Raw genomic sequence first — 19,314 nt, forward strand, 5'->3', positions numbered from 1 at the left:
ATGTTGCCAAAACAGAAGCCTATATGATACATGTTGATCAGTTTGAACAGCGGGCCCTTAGGAAACAGTATTCCTTCAAGTGGTCGACTAAGGGGATACGACATCTTGGGGTATTCCTGTCTCATAATAGGGACACTGTTCTCCAGGAGAATTACTATGCTCTGCTGAAAGAGATAGACAGAACCCTGAAATCTAAAAAGTATGATGAAATTTCCTGGATGGGTAGGATCGCGGCTCTAAAGATCCTACCCATGATGTTGGTAGTTTTGTTTTGGGAGAAGAAGGGAAAAAGCCTGGCATAGCAGGATTAACAGCCAATCCTTCACCACAGACACCTTTCAGTAGAGAAACGAGACAGAAGTGAAAAAATCCTGTTCCCTTACTGGTAATGCAGTTCCTTCTGAATGTGGATCACCACATCAGTTAATGTTGTTTACTCTGTGACACTTTGTGAAGATACCCTTTTCCATCCTGTGGATTACAAATATTGTTTTACCAGAGGCTGAGTACTCAACCACAGAATTTAAAGGGCCCCAACGCATGCAGACTTTGGGTGCGTGTAAGATACCCACTGGCCAGTGGTTAGTTAGAACCTATCAGACTTAGACAGGCTATTATAGTCCGCTATATTACTTTTAGATACTAATTGAACAGTTTTGCTGTATTGTGTATTTGACAGTTTTGTTCACCACTCGCTCAGCGCATTTCAGGCAAGGCCTTTGACTGGCGGTTAAAGTGAACAAACCTAAATCCTGATTTATTTTGCTGAGCTGTTGTTTCATAATATTGCATTTGATATTGTTATTCTGTTATTCAGTTTATATATATATATATTTTTTGCTTCTCTCTCTTCTTTTCAAGGCTTATTGTTAGTTTAATAAAGCCCATTCAAAATTGTAAATGGTGTATTGGTCTCACTTGGGTTCAGGTGAGGGTGAGACATAACTGGTGTGGAACAGAAGGCCTGTATATTACAGCGGCCCTTACGGGGGTAGCGCTACACGTGGGGGCTTCGTCCTGGATAACTTTTGGTCCCTGTCACAGAGTGATGACTACCTCTATCAGCCAAGTCACCATGATGGACCCTGGTACTGCTGCCAAGTGGTGTGAAGAGCAAAATGGCAGGCCGGGGCTCTGTGTAATTATGGGTCTCACTGGCGCCACCTGGACTGAGATACAGTTTCAACAAGTAATGTCAGCTTTGATACCTGATCAGAAAACATTCATATTGGACCTGAAAGTCGATCAGGCAGTCTCTCGCACTTATGCTCTGCTAGAATGGAAAAGAGGGATCCCGACCTGTTTCCAGTGAGTTAGCATAAAGTTACCAGGGGATCTCGAAGCTCAGCTTATACAGCCAAATATGCTGGATGACCACCCTGAAAGTACTAGCCCAACAATATCAGGTTCAGGAGTTTTAGCTACCACTTCCAACTCAACCACAGGTTTCCCTCCTGCTACATTCTTTACCACTATGGGAAAGCTGGTGGAAACGTTGGCCCGAAATTCAGCCGCGTCTGCCAATTATGAATATCACAAGTTGTGGTTCTATTCTGGTAAGGTTCCTGTGCCATCTGGGGAAGAGGACTTTGAAACCTGGATAGATCAGGTAGTGCAGGCTGTGAAAGAATGGGAAGTTGCTGACACAGTAAAAAAGACAAAGGTTAATTGAGAGCCTAAGAACTCCTGCTTCAGATGTCATCAGGAACCTAAAAAGGGACAAGCCAGGCTGCACAGCTGCTGAATGTCTAGAAGCTTTACGAGAAATCTTTGGAGGGGTGGAGGACTGTGCCAAGCTAATTCATATGTTCTCACACACTTATCAAAATGAAGGAGAAGAGTTATCCACTTATGTCCGATGGCTGGATAAAATCCTTCATCAGGTCATTCTAAAAGGAGGCATGGAGCCGAGTCATGCAAGCAATGCTTTGTTGGATCAAATTTATCAAGGAGCACTACCACTGGATCCCATAATGATGAAATTTCGGACTAGAAACCAGAACAAGCCATTGACTTATTCCAAATTGGTCAAAGCTATCCTGGAAGAAGAGGCTTTAATTAAGGCTAAACAAACTGCTAATGTTTCACATTCAGCTTACACCATAGAAGTGGGAACCGTGGGCATAGTGGAAGTCCAGTCTGAAGTAATGGCTTTGAAAACTCAGATGTCCCAATTTCTATGATAAACACCTGAAACACCTGCCCTTGCAGAAATTAGAAAGCCTAGAGATCTGGGGTATAGGTACTAAGGAGCTCCCCTATGATGGATATATTTCAGTCAAGCTTAAATTTGGCCCATCTGTTGCAGGGCAGCCAGAGACTTCTGACACATTGGCCATTGTATGTCCCCGCCCTCCAGGGGCTAATTGGAGTTCCATGATTGTGGGGACGAACACTGACTTGGTTCGACTGTTACTCACTCCCCATGTCTCAGGATGTACACTTTCAGCTGCCGCCTCATTCTTTATGTTACGCTCAGTGTACCAGCGACTGATCCAGGAACAAAAGGCCCCAATAGAAGGAGTAGGAAACTTGTGGAAGTTGGACAAGACGGAAAAGGTTTTGCAGCCAGGTAAAGTAGCATGTCTGCGGGCTTCAGTCAAACTAAATTGGGACCAACCTGGTCCTTATGTTATCCTTGTAGGTGACCCACAGAAGACAGATTCGGGTTTGGAACTGATTCCAGAAATCATTTCTATGAAGGTGTTACAGAGAACTCATGGAAAGATTCCGATCAGTGTTCGTAATGTTACTGATTCTACAGTAAAACTTCTGGCTCGAATAATGATAGGGCAAGTAAACCCCTCCACATCCATCACATCACATTGTGTATTGGGGAAAGCCAAGAAAGAGTTACCAGAGGAGTACTTCTATCCAAAAGGCTCTCCTATGGCATTTGAATGGAAAGAATGGGCCAAAGCACAACTTTTAAAGTGGAGGGAAATTTTCTCGAAAAACGAATTTGATGTGGGATGCGTAAAGAATGCACAGCATCATAATTGTCTACTAGAGGATAAGCCATTTCGAGAAAGGTCTCAAAGAATCCCATTGACGGAATTTAGATGACCTTACAGAACATATTGCAGAGTTGAAGAGGATGGGAATTATTCGGGAGTCCCGAAGTCCCTATGCTTCTCCCATTGTGGTAGTGAGGAAGAAAAATGGGCCATTAAGGATGTGTATCGATTATTGCACTCTCAACAAAAGAACCATCCCAGATCAGTACACCACTCCATGAATGGAAGATGCCCTGCAATGCCTTTCAGGGGCCAAATGGTTCAGCTTGTTGGACCTGAGAAGTGGTTACCATCAGATCCCTATGCATCCAAATGACCCGTGGGGTTCTTTGAGTTTGAACGGATGCCACAGGGTCTGTCTGGGCTCCCTGCTAGATTCCAGCGCTTGATCGAACAGACTGTTGGTGACATGAACTTAATTGAAGTGTTAGTGTACTTAGATGACATCATTGTCTTTGGGCGGACTTTGGAAGAACATGAGGAGCGTCTAGAGAAAGTTCTGCAGTGACTCTGTGAAGAGGGGTTGAAGCTGTCTCTTGAGAAGTGCCAGTTCTACCAGTCATCAGTCACCTACCTCGGGCATGTTGTCTCAGGAAAGGGAGTGGCCACTGACCCCAAGAAGTTAGAAGCCGTTATCACTTGGCCCAAACCTAGAAATGTGCAAGAGCTGAGATCTTTTCTTGGATTCTGCTCCTACTACAGGAGGTTTGTGGAGGGATTTGCCAAAAAAGCCAGACCTCTCACTGAACTTTTGCGGGCAGAAGATGATGGAGGGCAAAAGGCCTCAGAAGTAGTCCAAGAAACTAGTAAAGCGAGAAAATCTCGGGAGTCCATAGAGAGAGAGTGGTCTGATCGATGTAAACAAGGTTTCCTTAATTTGAAACAGAGTTTGACCAATGCCCCGGTTTTAGCCTACGCTGACACCCGCAAGCCCTATGAGCTCCATGTTGATGCTAGCAGAGAAGGACTGGGTCGGGTGTTGTATCAAGAACACATGGGCGTCTGAGACCTGTTGCTTATGTGAGTCGAAGCCTTACTCCATCGGAGAGAAATTATCCTACCCACAAATTGGAATTGTTGGCATTGAAATGGGCTGTCATGGACAAGCTGAAAGAATACCTGTATGGTGCCGAATTTGAGGTAAAAACAGATAACAACCCACTCACATATCTCCTTACCACAGCCAAGCTGTATTCCACGGGACATCAATGGTTGGCAGCACTATCTAGTTTCTGATTCAGCTTGAAGTACCGACCTGGAGACCCGCTAACTCATAAGGAAGAGTGGACTAAACTGACAACAGAAGGCATTCAGGCTTTGTATCAAGGGATTGAGTTCCAAGCCAGAGGAGCAAAGTGGGGGTGAAGTCCTTGGAGTCACCATTGCTGGGGTCCCAAAGTTCTACTGTGACTTGATCCAGGTGAGGGATGGGGGACTGCCTACCTTTTCCAAGAAAGACTTGAGAAAGGATCAAGCAGAAGATCCTCTTTGTTCTCTGACTTTGAAAGCCTTAGAGAGTGGTTGCTCAGAACTTCTATTGACAGCAGGCTCCCCAAAGGAGGCTCGATTGGTTTACAGGGAGTGGGATCGTTTTCAGCTCTCAGATGGGGTGGTCTACTGAAGGGGCCCCTCCGATGATTCAGAGGAGAGTTGGCAGCTGTTTCTCCCAGAGAAGCATAGGGGGACAGTGTTTAATGCATTACACGATGAGCATGAACACCTGGGACCTGATAGAACATTTAAGTTAGTCAGGGATCGTTTCTATTGGCCATGCATGTGAACTGAGATCGAAAGTTACTGTCATTCCTGTTTTGCTGCATCAAGAGGGAGACTTTGAATTCCAGAGCTGCCCCAATGGGCCATCTACAGAGTCAAGGTCCCATGGATTTGGTGTGCATTGATTTCTTGTGTCTGGAACCCGACACAAGTGTTCAAGGGAACGTATTAGTAGTAACTGATCATTTCACCCATTATGCTCAGGCTTATCCAACAAGAGATCAAAGAGCTATTACTGTTGCCAAAGTGTTAGTAGAGAAATTCTTTGTTCATTATGGATTCACTCTGACCAAGGAAGAGATTTTGAAAGCAGGCTCATTAAACAGCTTTTGGATCTTCTGAGAATTAAGAAGTCAAGAACAACACCTTATCAAGGGGATCCTCAACCTGAGAGGTTTAATCATACCCTTCTTGACATGCTTGGAACCCTTCCATCTGACCAAAAACAGCACAGGAGCAAGAACATTTCTGCTGCGGTTCATGCCTTTAACAGTAGGCTATGTGGACAGAACCTAAAGATGGCCTATGAGAAGGCCCAAGAAGCTTCTGATGTTAGAGATCAGCAGAATAGGAAGAATTATGATTTGAAAGTTAGGATTCATGATTTACAGCCAAGTTACAAAGTGTTACTAAGGAATCTAGGTCTCTTTGGAAAGCATAAGTTAGCTGACCGGTGGAGTTCTCAACAATATGTCATCTGTAAGCAGCTGTCTGGTCTTCCTGTATACCAGATCTGGCCTGATGGGAAGACAGGGCCGCTGAAGACCTGGCATCAGAATCATCTTCTGCCCCTGAGTGAAGCTGTCAGAGTACCTGTGAGAACTGAGACTTTATTACCCAAACTGTCTTCTTCCAGGCAGGTTCCAGTTACCAGGTCTGGACCTCTACTGTCAGATGAAGCTGTAACAATAGAAGACGACAGTGGTGATGATCTGGAGGTAGGATGGTTGTGGCCATCTGAGCCCATGAATGCCACTCCATCCACATCCACTGCTAATCAGCACTTGGGTGTGCTCCGGCCTGATGCACCTGAATTTGTACCCCAGGTGCAAGATAATTCAGAGCTAGTAGAGCAAGACTACCAGTTAGTCCAAGAACCTAACGAAGGGCTTCCGGAAAGGGAGTTCTTCTGAAACTGATGCAGAGCTTTTTGAGGAAAGTCACCTTGAACCTGATGAAAAATCCGAAGAGACTGACCTTGAGCCCAAAGAACAGAGAGTTAAGAGAACAGTGAGACCCCCACTGAGATTAACATATGAAACTCCTGGAACAAGCTCAGAAGAAGCGATTCCCACTGTTCGTAGACTTCCTGATTCTCAGGCATATTCTATAGTGGTACCAGTGATTGATGTCCTCAACCCACCTCCCGACACACCTTGGTGGCAGTTTCCATTGTCTAATGCGTTTGTTAGGAAATGTCATAAAATCAACCTAAGATCACAGGCTTAAGCTGTTGGTCTATATGTAAGGTTACTATACAAATGTTATGTTATTATCAACTGCATTCATTTTATCTCTTTGGGGGACTAAAGTTTTTTTTTTTTGAAGGGGGTGCTCTCTAAAACATTGCATTTTTGTGGCTTAACTGTTAGCTCACAGAGACTGGAGGGGAGACTCTATTGGTTACTGCTGTAGCTAAGGAGGAAGACCACCCCTAACAACGAAGACAAGCAAGGACTGGAGGAGAGAGGAGAGTTGTGATTTGATCAGAGAGGCTATTTTTTAAATAAAGAAAAGAAACATTGATGAGTTGGTAGTTTTGTTTTGGGAGAAGAAGGGAGAAACCCTGGCATAGCAGGATTAATAGCCAATCCTTCACCACAGACACCTTTCAGTAGAGAAACGAGAGAGAAAGTGAAGAAATCCTGTTTCCTTACTGGTAATGCAGCTCCTTCTGTATGTGGATCACCACATCAGTTAATGTTGTTTACTCTGTGACACTTTGTGAAGATACCCCTTTCCATCCTGTCGATTACAAATATTCGGCTAGATATAGAGTTTTGTCGGTAACGACCCGCGTAGCTAACACTGTTTTCCCCCCCCCCACACCTTTTAAATACCACTGGTATTTAGAGTTCACAGAAGGGCTGCGTTAGGCTCCATAAAGTGAGCGTATAGCATAATTTACCGCCACTGCAACTCTAAATACCAGCGGTGCTTACGGATGTGGCCAGCTTCAAAAACGTGCTTGTGCACGATTTCCCCATAGGAAACAATGGGGCCGTTTGAGCTGAAAAAAACCTAACACCTGCAAAAAAGCAGCGTTCAGCTCCTAACGCAGCCCCATTGTTTCCTATGGGGAAACACTTCCTAAGTCTGCACCTAACACCCTAACATGTACCCCGAGTCTAAACACCCCTAACCTTACACTTATTAACCCCTAATCTGCCGCCCCCGTATCGCTGACCCCTGCATATTTTTTTAACCCCTAATCTGCCGCTCCGTACATCGCCGCAACCTACGTTATCCCTATGTACCCCTAATCTGCTGCCCCTAACCCCTGCCGACCCCTATATTATACTTATTAACCCCTAATCCGCCTCACTAACCCTATAATAAATAGTATTAACCCCTAATCTGCCCTCCCTAACATCACCGACACCTATCTTCAAGTATTAACCCCTAATCTGCCGACCGGACCTCACCGCTACTCTATTAAATTTATTAACACCTAAAGATGTCTAACCCTAACACTAATACCCCCCTAAGTTAAATATCATTTTTATCTAACAAAATAAATTAACTCTAATTAAATAAATTATTCCTATTTAAAGATAAATACTTACCTGTAAAATAAACCCTAATATAGCTACAATATAAATTATAATTATATTGTAGCTATTTTATGATTAATATTTATTTTACAGGTAACTTTGTATTTTTTTTAACCAGGTACAATAGCTATTAAATAGTTAATAACTATTTAATAACTACCTAGTTAAAATAATTACCAAATTACCTGTAAAATAAATCCTAACCTAAGTTACAATTAAACCTAACACTACACTATCAATAAATAAATTAAATAAAATACCTACAAATAAATACAATTAAATAAACTAACTAAAGTACAAAAAATAAAAAGAACTAAGTTACAAAAAATAAAAAAATAATTTACAAACATTAGAAAAAGATTACAACAATTTTAAGCTAATTACACCTACTCTAAGCCCCCTAATAAAATAACAAAGCCCCCCAAAATAAAAAAATGCCCTACCCTATTCTAAAATACAAATAGAAAAGCTCTTTTACCTTACCAGCCCTTAAAAGGGCCTTTTGCGGGTCATGCCCCAAATAATTCAGCTCTTTTGCCTGTAAAAAAAACGTACAATACCCCCCCCAACATTACAACCCACCACCCACATACCCCTAATCTAACCCAAACCCCCTTAAATAAACCTAACACTAAGCCCCTGAAGATCTCCCTACCTTATCTTCACCACGCCGGGTATCACCGATCCGTCCAGAGGAGCCTCCGAAGTCTTCATCCAAGCCCAAGCGGGGGCTGAAGAAGTCCATCATCAGGCTGAAGAGGTCCATCATCGGGCTGAAGTCTTGATCCAAGCGGCGGCTGAAGAAGTTCATCATCGGGCTGAAGTCTTGATCCAAGCGGGTGCTGAAGAAGTCCATCATCGGGCTGAAGTCTTCTATCAAGCGGCATCTTCAATCTTCTTTCTTCCGGAGCCATCTTCTTCCAGCCGAGGCGGATCCATCCTCTTCTACCGACGCCTACTCGCCGAATGACGGTTCCTTTAAATGACGTCATCCAAGATGGCGTCCCTTGAATTCCGATTGGCTGATAGGATTCCAATCGGAATTAAGGTAGGAAAATTCTGATTGGCTGATGGAATCAGCCAATCAGATTCAAATTCAATCCGATTGGCTGATCTGTTCCGATCAGCCAATAGAATGCAAGCTCAATCTGATTGGCTGATTGGATCAGCCAATCGGATTGAACTTGAATCTGATTGGCTGATTCCATCAGCCAATCAGAATTTTCCTACCTTAATTCCGATTGGCTGATAGAATCCTATCAGCAAATCGGAATTCGAGGGACGCCATCTTGGATGACGTCATTTAAAGGAACCGTCATTAGGCGAGTAGGCGTCGGTAGAAGATGATGGATCAACCTTGGCTGGAAGAAGATGGCTCCGGAAGAAAGAAGATGGACTTCTTCAGCGCCCGCTTGGATCAAGACTTCAGCCCGATGATGGACTTATTCAGCCGCCGCTTGGATCAAGACTTCAGCCCGATGATGGACCTCTTCAGCCGATGATGGACTTCTTCAGCCCCCGCTTGGGCTTGGCTGAAGACTTCGGAGCCTCTTCTGGACCGATCGGTGATACCCGGCGTGGTGAAGACAAGGTAGGAAGATCTTCAGGGGCTTAGTGTTAGGATTATTTAAGGGGGGTTTGGGTTAGATTAGGGGTATGTGGGTGGTGGGTTGTAATGTTGGGGGGGGGTATTGTATGGTTTGTTTTACAGGCAAAAGAGCTGAATTCTTTGGGGCATGCCCCGCAAAAGGCCCTTTTAAGGGCTGGTAAGGTAAAAGAGCTTTTCTATTTGTATTTTAGAATAGAGTAAGGCATTTTTTTATTTTGGGGGGCTTTGTTATTTTATTTGGGGCTTAGAGTAGGTGTAATTAGCTTAAAATTGTTGTAATCTTTTTCTAATGTTTGTAAATTATTTTTACATTTTTTGTAACTTAGTTCTTTTTTTATTTTTTGTACTTTAGTTAGTTTATTTAATTGTATTTATTTGTAGGTATTTTATTTAATTAATTTATTGATAGTGTAGTGTTAGGTTTAATTGTAGATAATTGTAGGTATTTAATTTATTTATTGATAGTGTAGTGTTAGGTTTAATTGTAGGTAATTGTAGGTATTTTATTTAATTAATTTATTGATAGTGTAGTGTTAGGTTTAATTGTAACTTAGGTTAGGATTTATTTTACATGTTATTTTGTAATTATTTTAACTAGGTAGCTATTAAATAGTTATTAACTATTTAATAGCTATTGTACCTGGTTAAAATAAATACAAAGTTACCGGTAAAATAAATATAAATCCTAAAATAGCTACAATATAATTATAATTTATATTGTAGCTATATTAGGGTTTATTTTATAGGTAAGTATTTAGCTTTAAATAGGAATAATTTATTTAATAAGAGTTAATTTATTTCGTTAGATAAAAATTATATTTAACTTAGGGGGGGGTGTTAGTGTTAGGGTTAGACTTAGCTTTAGGGGTTAATAAATTTATTAGAATAGCGGTGGGGTCCGGTCGGCAGATTAGGGGTTAATACTTGAAGTTAGGTGTCAGTGATGTTAGGGAGGGCAGATTAGGGGTTAATACTATTTATTATAGGGTTATTGAGGCGGGAGTGAGTTGGATTAGGGGTTAATAACTTTATTATAGTAGCGGTGAGGTCCGGTCGGCAGATTAGGGGTTAATAAGTGTAGGTAGGGTGGCGGCGACGTTGGGGGCGGCAGATTAGGGGTTAATAAATATAATGTAGGGGGTCGGCGGTGTTAGGGGCAGCAGATTAGGGGTACATAGGGATAACGTAGGTTGCGGCGGTGTGCGGTCGGCAGATTAGGGGTTAAAATTTTTTATTAGAGTGGCGGCGATGTGGGGGGGCCTCGGTTTAGGGGTACATAGGTAGTTTATGGGTGTTAGTGTACTTTAGAGCACAGTAGTTAAGAGCTTTATGAACCGGCGTTAGCCCAGAAAGCTCTTAACTCCTGGCTTTATGTTGCGGCTGGAGTTTTGTCGTTAGATTTCTAACGCTCACTTCAGCCAAGACTCTAAATACCAGCGTTAGAAAGATCCCATTGAAAAGATAGGATACGGAAATGGCGTAGGGGGATCTGCGGTATGGAAAAGTCGCGGCTGCAAAGTGAACGTTAGACCCTTTCCTGACTGACTCTAAATACCAGCGGTAGCCCAAAACCAGCGTTAGGAGCCCCTAACGCTGGTTTTGATGGCTAACGCCAAACTCTAAATCTAGCCGATTGTTTTACCAGAGGCTGAGTACTCAACCACAGAATTTAAAGGGCCCCAATGCATGCAGACTTTGGGTGTGTGTAAGATACCCACTAGCCAGTAGTTAGTTAGAACCTATCAGACTTACGGCTAGATTTAGAGTTTTGTCGGTAAAGACCCGCGTAGCTAACGCCGGCTTTTTTCTGGCCGCACCATAAAAATAACTCTGGTATTGAGAGTCCACATAAAGGCTGCGTTAGGCTCCAAAAAAGGAGCGTAGAGCATTTTTAACGCAACTTCAACTCTCGATACCAGAGTTGCTTACGGACGCGGCCAGCCTCAAAAACGTGCTCATGCACTATTCCCCCCATAGGAAACAAGGGGGCTGTTTGAGCTGAAAAAAAACCTAACACCTGCAAAAAAGCCGCGTTCAGCTCTTAACGCAGCCCCATTGTTTGCTATGCGTAAACACTTCCTACGTCTGCACCTAACACCCTAACATGTACCCCGAGTCTAAACAACCCCTAACCTTACACTTATTAACCCCTATTCTGCCGCCCCCGCTATCGCTGACCCCTGCATATTTTTTTTAACCCCTAATCTGCCGCTCCGTAAACCGCCGCTAGTTACATTATCCCTATGTACCCCTAATCTGCTGCCCCTAACACCGCCAACCCCTATATTATATTTATTAACCCCTAATCTGCTCCCCACAACTTCGCCTCCACCTGCCTACACTTATTTACCCCTAATCTGCCGACCGGACCTGAGCGCTACTATAATAAAGTTATTAACCCCTAATCCGCCTCACTAACCCTATAATAAATAGTATTAACCCCTAATCTGCCCTCCCTAACATCGCCGACACCTAACTTAAATTATTAACCCCTAATCTGCCGACCGGAGCTCACCGCTATTCTAATAAATGTATTAACCCCTAAAGCTAAGTCTAACCCTAACACTAACACCCCCCTAAATTAAATATAATTTTAATCTAACGAAATTAATTAACTCTTATTAAATAAATTATTCCTATTTAAAGCTAAATACTTACCTGTAAAATAAATCCTAATATAGCTACAATATAAATTATAATTATATTATAGCTATTTTAGGATTAATAATTATTTTACAGGCAACTTTGTAATTATTTTAAACCAGGTACAATAGCTATTAAATAGTTAAGAACTATTTAATAGTTACCTAGTTAAAATAATTACAACATTACCTGTAAAATAAATCCTAACCTAAGTTACAATTAAACCTAACACTATACTATCATTAAATTAATTAAATAAAATACCTACAATTACCTACAATTAAACCTAATACTACACTATCAATAAATTAATTAAATACAATATCTACAAATAACTACAATGAAATAAACTAACTAAAGTACAAAAAATAAAAAAGAACTAAGTTACAAAAAATAAAAAAATATCTACAAACATAAGAAAAATATTACAAAAATTTTAAACTAATTACACCTACTCTAAGCCCCCTAATAAAATAACAAGACCCCCAAAATAACAAAATGCCCTACCCTATTCTAAATTACTAAAGTTCAAAGCTCTTTTACCTTACCAGCCCTGAACAGGGCCCTTTGCGGGGCATGCCCCAAGAAGTTCAGCTCTTTTGCCTGTAAAAAAAACATACAATACCCCCCCCCAACATTACAACCCACCACCCACATACCCCTAATCTAACCAAACCCCCCTTAAATAAACCTAACACTAAGCCCCTGAAGATCTTCCTACCTTATCTTCACCATACCAGGTTCACCGATCCGTCCTGAAGAGCTCCTCCAATGTCCTGATCCAAGCCCAAGCGGGGGGCTGAAGAGGTCCATGATCCGGCTGAAGTCTTCATCCAAGCGGGAGCTGAAGAGGTCCATGATCCGGATGAAGTCTTCATCCAAGCGGGAGCTGAAGATGTCCATGATCCGGATGAAGTCTTCTATCAACGGCATCTTCAATCTTCTTTCTTCGGGAGCCATCATCTTCCATCCGACGCGGAACATCCTCTTCTCCCGACGCCTACTAGCCGAATGAAGGTTCCTTTAAGGGACGTCATCCAAGATGGCGTCCTCGAATTCCGATTGGCTGATAGGATTCTATCAGCCAATCGGAATTAAGGTAGGAAAAATTCTGATTGGCTGATGGAATCAGCCAATCAGAATCAAGTTCAATCCGATTGGCTGATCCGATCAGCAATCAGATTGAGCTCGCATGTCTATTGGCTGTTTCCGATCAGCCAATAGAATGCGAGCTCAATCTGATTGGCTGATCGGATCAGCCAATCAGATTGAACTTGATTCTGATTGGCTGATTCCATCAGCCAATCAGAATATTCATACCTTAATTCCGTTCGGAATTCGAGGGACGCCATCTGGATGACATCCCTTAAAGGAACCGTCATTCTTCAGTTGGACGTCGCCGGATGAAGATGGGTCAGCGTCGGAGGTCTTCAGGATGGAGCCGGTCCTCATCGGATTGAAGATAGAAGATGCCGCTTGGAAGATGATGGTTGCTGGTCCGGATCTACACTTCTTCCCGTATAGGATGAAGACTTTGGAGCCTCTTCTGGGCCTCTTCAGCCACCGGATGATGGATCACCAGCCCCCAGCTTGGGTTGGATGAAGATTTTGGAGCCAGGACCGATCGGTGATTCACCCGGTGAGGTGAAGACAAGGTAGGATGATCTTCAGGGGCTTAGTGTTAGGTTTATTTAAGGGGGGGTTTGGGTTAGATTAGGGGTATGTGGGTGGTGGGTTTGTAATGTTGGGGGGGGGTACTGTAATGTTTTTTTTACAGGCAAAAGAGCTGAACTTCTTGGGGTGCATGCCACCGCAAAGGGCCCTTTTCAGGGCTGGTAAGGTAAAAAGAGCTTTGAACTTTAGTAATTTTTAGAATAGGGTAGGGCAATTTTTATTTTGGGGGTCTTTGTTATTTTATTAGGGGGGCTTAGAGTAGGTGTAATTAGTTTAAAATTGTTGTAATTTTTTTCTTATGTTTGTAAATATTTTTTAATTTTTTGTAACTTAGTTCTTTTTTTTTTTTTGTACAATTAGTTAGATTATTTCATTGAGTTATTTGTAGATATTGTATTTAATTAATTTATTGATAGTGTAGTGTTAGGTTTAATTGTAGGGTAATTGTAGTATATTTTATTTAATTAATTTAATGATAGTATAGTGTTAGGTTTAATTGTAACTTAGGTTAGGATTTATTTTACAGGTAATTTTTGTAATTATATTTAACTAGGTAACTATTAAATAGTTCTTAACTATTTAATAGCTATTGTACATGGTTTAAAATAATTACAAAGTTGCCTGTAAAAATAAATATTAATCTAAAATAGCTACAAATGTAATTATAATTTATATTGTAGCTATATTAGGATTTATTTTACAGGTAAGTATTTAGTTTTAAATAGGAATAATTTATTTAATAAGAGTTAATTAATTTCGTTAGATTAAAATTATATTTAACTTAGGGGGGTGTTAGTGTTAGGGTTAAGACTTAGCTTTAGGGGTTTAATACATTTATTAGAATAGCGGTGAGCTCCGGTCGGCAGATTAGGGGGTTAATGTTTGAAGTTAGGTGTCGGCGATGTTAGGGAGGGCCAGATTAGGGGTTAAATCTATTTATTATAGGGTTAGTGATGCGATTAGGGGTTAATAACTTTATTATAGTAGCGGTGCAGTCCGGTCGGCAGATTAGGGGGGTTAATAAGTATAGGCAGGTGGAGGCGACGTTGTGGGGGGCAGATTAGGGGGTTAATAAATATAATATAGGGGTCGGCGGTGTTAGGGGCAGGCAGATTAGGGGTACATAGCTATAATGTAGGTGGCGGCGCTTTGCGGGTTGGCAGATTAGGGGTTAATTATTGTATGTAGTTGGCGGGCGACGTTGTGGGGGGCAGATTAGGGGTTAATAAAATATAATACAGGGGTCGGCGGTGTTAGGGGCAAGCAGATTAGGGGTACATAAGTATAACGTAGGTGGCGGTCGGCAGATTAGGGGTTAAAAAATGTAATCGAGTGGCGGCGATGTGGGGGGGACCTCGGTTAGGGGTACATAGGTAGTTTATGGGTGTTAGTGTACTTTAGAGTACAGTAGTTAAGAGCTTTATGAACCGGCGTTAGCCCAAAAAGCTCTTAACTACTGACTTTTATCTGCGGCTATAGTTTTGTCGTTAGATTTCTAACGCTCACTTTCAGACACGACTCTAAATACCGGAGTTAGAAAGATCCCATTGAAAAGATAGGATACGCAAATGGACGTAAGGGGATCTGCGGTATGGAAAAGTCGCGGCTGAAAAGTGAGCGTTAGACCCTTTTTTGAGTGACTCCCAATCACCGGAGATAGCCTAAAACCAGCGTTAGGTAGCCTCTAATGCTGGTTTCATCCACGGCTACCACCGCCAAACTCTAAATCTAGGCCTTAGATCGGCTATTATAGTCAGCTATATTACTTTTAGATACTAATTGAACAGTATTGCTGTATTGTGTATTTGACAGTTTTGTTCACCACTCGCTCAGTGCATTTCAGGAAATCCTCTGACTGGCGGTCAAAGTGAACAAACCTAAATTTTTATTTATTTTGCTGAGCTGTTGTTTCATAATATTGCATTTGATATTGTTTTTCTGTTATTCAGGTTTATATTATTTTTTTTTGCTTCTCTCTCTTCTTTTCAGGGCTTATTGTTAGTTTAATAAAGCCCATTCAAAAGTGGTAAACAGTGTATTGGTCTCACTTGGGTTCAGGTGTGGGTGAGTCATCAATGGTGGGGAACAGAAGGCCCGTAATTACACGCGGGCCCTTACGGCGGGTAGCGCTACATATATTATCATATACGATATATATTGACATTGCTGTCTATGGGAACAGTTTTCGGTGCCACTCCCACCAACTTTTAAGCCCCAAAACTGCTAGTGCATTTATTTTTTTATTTTAAAAAATGCTAGAATTTGGGGGTCGTGTCCAAGTTGTGATCCTGAGCAGTCTCAATTTTCAGGAGCTCTGACTGATTAGCCTTGAAACCGCCGAAAATAGGGCACCATCTGACAGCCAATATATCTACACTATCTAGGAAACCATTATTTTGGCTTTCCACAGAGTTAACTGCTTAACTTGTAGCTGTATTTTTTATTTCTGAACTCCAGAACAGACATTTAAGGCCTGAGGCGGGCAGCTCACTACAGGCAGCGCTACCCCCCCTCGGCCTCTCTGAGGTTCCTGGGCCTGACTGGACATTAATCTACTACATCTAACAAAACCACCAACAAAACAAAGTACTATCTTACAGATAAAAAACAAGTCTCTTAAACGGCGCTTCCAGAAATAGCAGTATCACTAAATAAAAATTTAAGTAGCGTCATTACCTGGCTTCATGGAGATGGCGGATATGGAGAGACCAAACCTACAAGCTGCAGACCTATGCAATGAAAACTTATGCAGTCTCTAATTGATAGAGCCCCAGCAGACTACCTACTAAGGCTTCTTCAAACCACCCCGGCATGGAACTTGTACCGGTGGACTGATCCAAGGATGGTCCATCTCACACCTCGATGATAGCAATTCTCGGAAAGTAAAGCCACCGCGGCCTGCCAGGGGAGGACAGGCACATCGGATATATACTCCCAAAAGTAACACATGAATCAGGGAAGCTAAACTCGGTGACAAAGATACCACGGAAAAGCTCTCTGGACTCTACCCGGAACCTGGTAAGCACCCCTATACAACAATGAACCACCACCCTTAATTACATGAGATCGCCGACAACAAAGACCTGGCAAGCGCAATCCAGACCCCTACATAGCTACTTTTCAAAACGCCACGTGGGAGACTCATTCATTTAAGATTAAGACACCCTGTTCCCTGCGATCACCACACACATCGCCAATAACTCAAGACCACTACCTTTAAATGAGGCTGCTGGCGATACTCGCCTCTCAAGTACAGTCCCTGGAACTCATTACCTCATGATTGGAGGATGGAATACCCCCGAGAGAAACGCCATGCGCTTTCATAAGAACATCTCTGATAGAGAACTTTCCCTTGTGTTTTCCGGGGGCTTATGGATATGTTCATTTTATTTTATAGCTTAGAAATATAAACATATGGGCTTTATTATAGTTATATGTATTACTGTTACCGGACTGTTATAAGAAAAAGTTATTATCTTATATACATGTGCTCTAGCATAGGGGACAAATCGCAGATAGTGTGTATTCATTGCAGGGAAAGTTTTAAACAAATACAACTAATTATACATCCACCTAACATAGCCTACTCTGTATTTTTCTATTCTCTTAATGGCAGAGTAACTGCACCTAGTTTCTAACACCACAGCCCTCACTGGGTCCTCTCATTTACTCTAATACATAAGTAATACCATATTCCATATTACTGAACTTGTATATATATTTTCATTTAGAATTACCAAAAACATGCTTCATAAGGTATAAACCCTTGTTAAATAATGCCCCCTACCCTCTCTGTATATTGTGGTTTAATTTGATAATTTTCCAGTAACTCTCCTTTTAATATAGCACCAATCTATAGTATTTATGTATCTCCAGTTTTTGGCCAATGCATCCACTTTTTATAAATGATATGATCAGTATAGAACAATTCTAATCTGAGATGCATATGTTTGTGTTTAGGTGTTTCAGTAAAACTCCTGATTGTAGCAAACTATCAATATAAGGGTCCAGAAGTGGCCTATCTCAAATTAAGGGGAGAAAATTACGAGGAAAGAATTCTTCTAGGTACGCTTCTGTATGTTGAATATGCTAGAAATGTTTAAGGCTTGTTTGTCAAATATGCTGTGAATATTTGAGACTTTGCTTGTACCTTATAATTATTAATTTGTATGTGTATTTCTTTATCCTCAATAAAAAAATAAAAATAAAAAATAAATGCTAGAATTTATTAAAAAAAATCTATAATGCCTTCTATTTTTAGGGCATTTGTGGCACTTTTAGAAAATTATCCAGAGATCTAATTAATTAATGGTTAATTTTCAGAGCGCTAATTGCTACCGCAAGCTTGTAAATGCTGGTTAAGTATCCTGCTCCTGCAAACTGGCAAATTTGCCCGTTTGTGGGAGCGCAATAATTTAGCGATCCACTTGTAAACTAGCCCTATGAGTTTATAGCTCTAGTAGGCATGTGCGTATAACAGATAAGCTTCTTCCATATACAAATGGTAATCATTGCCAAACTGGGCACCATGTTGAAGGGAGTGTAATTTGCTTCTCTCAGATTTCCTAGCTTTACAGGTGAGTGTGAGTGATCATGCGTCCTTTCTCAGCAAGTCTAGCAACTAAGCAACGCTTGCTTAAAAACTACAAAATTCATTTGTCTGTTGCCAAGTAATATGGAATGTTATAAACTTGCTATTTACTGTATAATATGCCAACATTTACAAAGAATCTGAAAGAAATTTGTTTATAAGATAAATTAGTTTATTACCCTTGGGGACCCACATTGCAATGTAGCCAGACTTTTATTATATCCGCTTTCCCCAGACTTGTCAAGCTTCAGACTGTTTCCTTTTGCAATAAGAATTATTGATTTTATTTATGTAATACTAAGTGATAACAGCTGGTGCTAAGAGACCATATAAAGCATTTAATTATACAATGTCCTGATCACTGTGGACTGGATAAATCAGTTAAACTTGTTAGAAAAACACCATTATATATATATATATATATATATATATATATATATATATATATAAATCTGCCATATCTAATTTCTTGTTGTATGCACTTAGGGCTTATCAAATATTAATATAGCACCACTAAATTCTGTAGGGCTGATATATATATATAGGGCTACATTTTAAGTGGTGCACAATAATATTAGAGCTATTGTGCATTAACATAACACGAGTTATTTTATAAATAATGCAGACTGTGAACTCGATTGTGCTCCACTTGTAATCTAGCCCTTAATATGCATGTTACTTTTTTATATAGGGCTACATGCAAAGGGTAGATTACAAGTTGCGTGCTATTAGCGCTCCTGTTCGAGCATGAACTTCACTAGAAGTAACTTTTTTTGCGCGTGTTTGGTTGTGCACATATTATAAGTTTAAAGAAAATAGTTTGAGTGTGAGTGAAACCTGATGTGCGTTAACTTCACGAATATCGCAATGGTGTTAATGTATTTTCCCCATAGACATCAATGTATTCTCCCCATAGAATGTAGAAAATATATATTTCTATATGTATCCATTTATAACTATATCTGTATATCTATTTCTATAGGTATATAGGTATAGAAATCTATTTTACATTAACATTATATATATATATATATAATATATATATATATATATAAGAAAATATATATCCATAAGAAAGTAAAACAAAAAAACAACCAAGAAAATAAAAAATATATACAGACCATAAGACTGGAAAGTTAAATATACAAAATACATAAACAATACTTTTACTACAGTTGGAAGTGGCAGAGCATTGAGCACTCTACATACAGCTAACAGATTTCTCAATAG

The 19,314-nt window shown here is 40.8% G+C and overlaps 1 protein-coding gene across 7 annotated transcripts in view; it reads right to left on the bottom strand.

The window, feature by feature from the left end:
* The window catches only part of CAPN6 (calpain 6), a 258,328-nt gene that overhangs the window by 68,066 nt on the left and 170,948 nt on the right, over nt 1-19,314 (bottom strand). The gene's annotated exons all lie outside the window — the stretch shown is intronic.

Source organism: Bombina bombina, chromosome 1 (assembly GCF_027579735.1).
Source record: "Bombina bombina isolate aBomBom1 chromosome 1, aBomBom1.pri, whole genome shotgun sequence".
Classification (NCBI taxonomy): domain Eukaryota; kingdom Metazoa; phylum Chordata; class Amphibia; order Anura; family Bombinatoridae; genus Bombina; species Bombina bombina.